This window comes from Babylonia areolata, chromosome 4 (assembly GCF_041734735.1).
Source record: "Babylonia areolata isolate BAREFJ2019XMU chromosome 4, ASM4173473v1, whole genome shotgun sequence".
In the NCBI taxonomy this organism is placed as follows: Eukaryota; Metazoa; Mollusca; class Gastropoda; order Neogastropoda; family Buccinidae; genus Babylonia; species Babylonia areolata.
Window position 1 is genome coordinate 38,372,961 of NC_134879.1, and position 7,500 is coordinate 38,380,460.

The following is a 7,500-nucleotide window of genomic DNA, read 5'->3' on the forward strand; positions in this document are numbered from 1 at the left end:
AATAGATGATTGAGATTTTCGGGGTTTTCCTCCCATTCTTTTATTTCTTTCAGGTCTTGTAGTCGGCATACTAGCTGGATCACGGTGTCTTCTGCTTGCTCCATCCATGATCTTCCTCGTCCTAGACGGTTCCTTGACTGCGTCATGCAGTGGGTGTTGACTGAGGGTTTTCTAATGCCTTGAAGTAGGTCTTAACCTGTTCTAACTTGTTTCTGGCCTGCACTGAACTGGAAGGTCAAGCAGGTATCACATGGTTTCCGTGGGTGTGTCTTTTGTTGTTCCAAGGATCAGCCTCATAGCTCCATTCTGAACTCTTTCTAATTTAGGCTGCTTTGAGACCACGGTGTTGTTAGCCCAAGTCCGTAGTCGATCACACTGAGAACGAATGATTGATATAACAGGAAGATGTGGCGTTGTTTGATGCCTCAGTTTGGCCGCCATTGCCTTTTAGACTGAAAGACCCTTTTTGCATTTGAGAACAGTATTTCCCGTATGTTTTCTGAGGGTCGATCACGGCATCCCGGCTGTCGAACTTTATTCATAGGTACTAAGTAGCGTAAGCATTCGGTTTTCTCGATCTGAATTCCATCGAATGACACAGGTGGTGGTAATTTGCTCGCGGTTTTATTGTTTAGGTTGCACAGCAACGTTTGGGCTTTCGCTGGATTGATTGAAGATCCTGTGTCTTTGCACCATTGAGCGATATTGCCAGTACAGTTGTTTCTGGACGGCTGTACTGAGTTCTTTCTTGAGCATTTTTCGAAGTTTTGAAGACATGCCCATCATCCGCAAGAGTAAGCACCCGAGCTATTCCATTGTCGTTTAAGTCTGCAAGGCCTTTCGTGTAGACGTTGTAGAAAGCGCAGACCCTTGTGGCAGTCCCATAGAAAGTTTAGGTGTAAACCACTTGTTTGGTTGAAGCTTGAATTTTTCAAGTTGTTTCCTTTTTTATTTGTCAAATCTTTCTGCTGTGAGTAATAATTATCTGATTTCAACAAGAGTCCCATTCATTTTATCATGTATTGAGATTTGTCCTACTTGCGAAAGTCTGTGTATGATAATTTTATGGAAAGTTATTTTTTGCAGTGATGAAAATTGTCCTTGAAGAACTATGTTATTTATAAAAGATCGTTCACTTTATTATGAACGGTTTCTAGTCAGTGAAATAGCAAGTTCATCTAAATAAAAGACTTTCCTATTTATATATGATTAATCCGGCTTTTGCAGTGTCGACCACTTCTTGAAGCTCATAAGAATTGATAGATTATAGGTTAGCGTGTGTGCTTTGAATTTCCGTACAGCGACGTTCATTAGATTAATATAGGTGTTTGATAAGTTATGATAACTTTTTTTAGACTGCGCTATTGTGAATGGGCAATTTTCTGGCCTCTCATATGCAGCAGAAAAGTCGGGGTTTTTCGACAGTGGAAAATGCCGTGAAGGTTGAATTATCTCCCTTCGACCACTTAATGCATTCCATTGAGCTGTGGGGGACCCAAGTTGCAAGCGTTAAAGTGCTTTGAATTTCGGTTCAGCCACGCCGACCTTGCTTGGCAGGCAGCGGGCAAGAATGCCTACTGAAACATCTCAGTCCTGAGGCGTGTATTGATATTTTTCTGTTTGTTTGTTGCTGTTGTTTGAAGAAATAGTTATGGGGTTGCGCTCACAAGGCCCCATGCAGATGATGTAGTATTATTTTTGTTATTTTAGGACATGTAGCCGCCAGTCCAATGGGAATCAGAACATCTTAATTATGATTTTTAACCTCATGTGCTTTTATAATTTCCTGTGGAAGAGCTTCACAGAATTCCATGATTTTTTCTTTGGAAATTCCACAGGTTACTCACTCAGTTGTGAGTTACTTTGAACTACAAGTTCAAATGAAATGCTACATTCTGTGATATCATGTAGTATAAACAAGCACAGAATTATCATGTAATATGTTTTGATGATAAACCTGTTTTGTGTTTGGTAAAAAAAACATTTTGATTGTTAACTGTTGTTGTTTTTTCCATTGATATTAATACACCATGATCATGTGTACATGGTAGATGTTCAAGTTATGTTTTTCTGCTGTTATTTTGCCATGATCATGTTGACATGGTGTAAATTTTTTGTTCAGTCATCATTACTTTGCCATGATCATGCAGACATGGTATAAGCTCTGCAATCATTATTAATTCGCCATGATCATGTGGACATGGTAGATGCTGTTTAAAAAAAAAAAAAAATTCTGATAGTATTTTCCAATGATCATGATTCATGTTAACATAGTAGTAACTATATGGTGGAGTGATGGCCTAGAGGTAACGCGTCCGCCTAGGAAGCGAGAGAATCTGAGTGCGCTGGTTCGAATCATGGCTAAGCCGCCGATATTTTCTCCCCCTCCACTAGAGCTTGAGTGGTGGTCTGGACGCTAGTCATTCGGATGAGACGATAAACCGAGGTCCCTTATGCAGCATGCACTTAGCGAACGTAAAAGAACCCACGGCAACAAAAGGGTTGTTCTTGGCAAAATTCTGTAGAAAAATCCACTTCGATAGGAAAAACAAATAAAACTGCATACAGGGAAAAAAAACTAGTACAAAAAATGGGTGGCACTTTAGTGTAGCGACGTGCTCTCCCTGGGGAGAGAAGCCCGAATTTCACTCAGAGAAATCTGTTGTGATAAAAAAGAAATACAAATACAAATACTCTTTCGTTTCATTGTCATTAATTTTGCTTGCTTTGTTTCTTTCTTTTGTTATTCAAGTTTTTGTTTGGCATTGAATAATGATGAAAAATTAAATGGAAAGTTCCACGCGTTTTACGAGGAGTCTGCGAGGCTCTCTCTCTACATAGAAGCATTCCACAAAAGAACTTCCCACCTCGTCCTCATGCACTATGGTAATTTGTAAACCGTGAAACGAACGAAACAGGACTAATGCTATCACTGAAAAGCAGAGGAGACTGAGCAGTTAGCAAACGTAAGTCCACCAACTCAGTTAGAATGACGCTTTGAATAATTTCGTAGTCATTAATTTTTTAACTAAGCTGAATTTACTTTAGTTACGGAAGGACTGTTCACCCACGGAGATATTAAATTTATTTAAAACAAAGACAGAAACAAACAACAAAACCACTTCAAAAACTATACGAAGGGCAGACGATTCTTACATGCTTATCCAGTTTGTGCTTATTTGAGTTATCTCTCTTTTAATATGATATTCTCTTTTATCTGGGTCTTTGAATCTCTCATTCTATGTCTCTCCCCCCCCCTCTCTCCCCCCCCTCTCTCTCTCCCTCTGCGTGACGGGGCCTGTTAGTGACTGAATTAGCTGTGAGGCACATAGCATGGACCAAATAAAACAAACTCAGTGAAAACACAAGTTGTGGCAGTGTGCTCACCGGGTGGGGGTGCCAGGGAGAGGGTGTGTGTGGGTGTGGGGGAAGGATGGGGTAAGGTAGATTGTTCCGGGATGGTAAGTAAGATATGCACACAGACACAGACACACAGACCAAGACAGACAGACTGACAGACACACACACACACACACACACACAGACCAACTGAGACAGACAGACAGACAGACACGCACACACACTGACGCACACACGGACACACACACACACACACACACACACACACACACACACACACACACACACACACCGTGACACACACACAACACACACAGACCAACTGAGACAGACAGACAGACACGCACACACAATGACGCACACACGGACACACACACACACACACACACACACACACACACACACACACACACACACACACACACACACACACACACACCTCTTCGAAAGATCACCACAGTGTTTAAATCGCTCACAAATTGTCCCCGTGTCTCTGTATGTCTCTTTTCCCTCTGTCTCTCCCTCTCAGTGTCTGTCTGTCTGTCTGTATGTGACTATATTTCTGTCTCTGACTTTGTATCTGTTACTCTCTCTCTTTCTCTTGATGCACACTCGCACTGAAAGACAAAGAGAAAGTAAGAGCAGCGAGAGAGAGAGAGAGAGAGAGAGAGAGAGAGAGAGAGGGAGAGAGAGAGAGAGAGATCCACAGAGAGAGCTTGCAAATGGTCCAGAATCATTGTATGTGTCCGTTCCTGAACAAAGAAACCGATGTTTTTAAAGAAAACATGTCTATGAAAAAAAGGATTTAAAAAAAAAAAAAAAAAAAAAGGAACCCCATTACAGCCCCCAAACCACACACAGACCCGAATAGCCAGGAACAGATGGCGCGCACCGCATTCCAAGGGACGTAAACGATGTTAAAACTGCTGCCTGTTTGCGTCACAATAATAGGAAGGGGAAGGGAGAAGAGAAGTGGGGGTGAGGGGTGGGGTCATGTGGAGATGTCGGGGGAGGTGGGGGTGATACAAAGGACTGAAGACGGAGGACGGGGGAGGGACAGGAGAGGGTGGCGGAAAGGGGAGGGGGACTGGGTGAAGAGGAGAGGATGCGTTGTGTTGCGGGGGGGGGGGGGGGGGGGGGGGGAATTGGACAAGGGAGAGAACACTGATGTTTTTCTGGAATCAATTACTGATCCTGATACTTCGTCGGGTCAAAGCCGTCAGTCCCCCCCCCCCCCCCCCTCTCTCTCTCTCTCTCATCTAACTGCAGATCTGCGCTTGAGAGTGTGGGTGTGTGTATGTCGGTGTATCTGTGTGTATTTAAATACAGGTGTATTTCAGTTGTGGCTGTGTGAAGCCACGGTGTATAATATATATATATATATATATTCTGTCATACTCATGATCATAGGAAAAGTTATTGTACACGTTAATTCCACAGACATAATACGTATACTGTTTTCACAAACCTTCTTTTGTTTCCTAGGGTCCGTGTACAGGTAACCCTTGTTGATGACAAGGTATCAGAGCGTGCGGACTGATCCATATCCGCTTCCCGGCGGGCCAAATCTGTTTTGAAAAAACAACAACAAAGAGCAGAGGCCTGAACTTTGCATCAACCTAACGCACTGGTCAGGCCTGGAGTGGTGCACGGAACATGGTAGAATCACTGGAAAACTGATTTAGACTTTAAGTTCGAAAAGAGCGGACTAGATTGTGAAAATGTGAAGACCAACTGGGCATTGATGTGACGACGGCAGACTCGCCGCTCAGTGTGACAAGAGCTTTAGCAGCCCAGTGGAGCACGCCTGTACTGTGTCAGTGTCAGTGTCAGGGGTCAGCTGTCGGAGTGAGTGAGAGGGTGCCCAGTGGGGGAGGTCAGGTCTGTTCTGGGAAATGGCCCGCCACACGCACACATCTGTCTTGGTTGGGCCTGCCTGGGGTCCACTCACGCCATTACACACGCACACACTGATAGCACTGACGTACACGCGTGCACACACGTACGCACACACACACACACACACGCGCGTGCGCAGACACACACAATATCTATCTGTTTTGAGTGTTCCTCACTATCTGCCATGCCTGTTTCTCACTATGTACCATGTCTGTTTCTCACTATCTGCCATGCCTGTTTCTCACTATGTACCATGTCTGTTTCTCACTATGTACCATGTCTGTTTCTCACTATCTGCCATGCCTGTTTCTCACTGTTCCTCACTGTCTGCCATGCTTGTTCCTCACTGTTTCTCACTGTCTGTCATGTCTGTTTCTCACTGTCTGCCATATCTGTTTCTCACTGTTTCTCACTGTCTGCCATGTCTGTTTCTCACTGTCTGTCATGTCTGTTTCTCACTGTCTGCCATGTCTGTTTCTCACTGTCTGCCATGTCTGTTTCTCACTGTCTGCCATGCCTGTTCCTCACTGTCTGCCATGTCTGTTTCTCACTGTCTGCCATGTCTGTTTCTCACTGTCTGTCATGTCTGTTTCTCACTGTCTGCCATGTCTGTTCCTCACTGTCTGCCGTATCTTTTTCTCACTGTTTCTCACTGTCTGTCATGTCTGTTTCTCACTGTCTGTCATATCTGTTTCTCACTGTCTGCCATGTCTGTTTCTCACTGTCTGCCATATCTGTTTCTCACTGTTTCTCATTGTCTGTCATGTCTGTTTCTCACTGTCATATCTGTTTCTCACTGTCTGCCATGTCTGTTTCTCACTGTCTGCCATGTCTGTTTCTCACTGTCTGCCATGTCTGTTTCTCCCGCAGACAGACAGCTACAGAGGCCATCTATTCTTCACCTTCACACTGTGACCGACGAGCTCACCAAGATGGCGGAACATCACGTGACTGGTGTCGTCTGGTGCCTGAGAAACTGTCCGACCCCATCTGTGACCGTCTGCCTCGGCAGTGCCAGGTGAGAACGAAGTGGCGCGCAAAACACACACACACACACACACACACACACACACACACACCACTCGACACCTGTTGACTAATTCACCACCGTGTCCGTAAGTGTGCATCCATCGATACTGTGTCAACACACAGCCACCGCACCGTCTGTGTTTGCCGGTGCATGTGTGTGTGTGTGTGTGTGTCGGGCACCACAAGTCAGGCACTGCACTACAGGGACACGTTTCGTTAGCCTCTCTTCTGACACACGTGGAGAAAAAGAACATAAGAAGAGGGGAAGGGAGAGGAAGAGAAAAGGGGGTGGAAAAAGAGGAGGAGGAGGAGAAGAGGCCGAAGGAGAAGAAGAAGGAGGAGCAGGAGGATAAGCCGGGAAATGAGGAGAAACCGGGAGGAGTAGGAGGAGGAAGAAGGAGGAGGAGGAGGAAGGGGAGAGACGGAGGAGCACAACGATGATGAGGATGATGATGATGAGAAGGATAAGGGGTGCAAGACAAAAAGATGAAGAGAAAGAGTTGGAAGAGAAGAAAAAGAAGAAGAAAGAGGAGGAGAAGGAAGAGTTGAAAGAGGAAGAGAAGATTAAGAAGGTGAAGGAGGAAAAGAAGAAGTATGAGGAGGAGGAGAAGGAGGAGAAAGAGAAGGAGGATGTGGCGGAGGACTTGAGGAAGAGGTGGAGGAGGAGAAGGAGTAGGAGGATGCTGAGGAGGAGGAAGAAGAGAAGAATAACAAGGAGGTGAAGGAGGAAAAGAAGATATATGAAGAAGAGGAGAAAGAGGAGGAGGAGGACGTAGAGGAGGAGGAAGAGGAAAGAAAGAAGTCCAGCCCTCGTCAGTCGGCCTCCAGCACCCAGCGTCACTCCAGTCTGGTCTCGTCCGACCTCTGCCCCTCTCAGCCGTCCGCTGCATGTCTTCAGGTTCTGCAAGGTCCACGTGACGTCCAGCCCACCTCCCGTGACCAGGCGTCATTCTTTAGGGCCGTCCGGCGCTCGTGCCACGTGCACTTTGCTTCCATCCCTCACGCTCTGCAAAGTGGCTTCCACGTCCAGTGGACCTCCAGCACCCAGGTGGCACTCTCGTCCTCACGGTGAGAGAGAGGGAAGGAGAGAGAGAGGGGTGGGGAGAAGAGGGAATATATATAGAGAGAAAGAGTGACAGAAAGAGAGAGAGGGGTGAGAGAGGGGGGGACAGAAAGAGAGAGAGAGATGGGGGGGGAGGGAGAGGTGAGAGA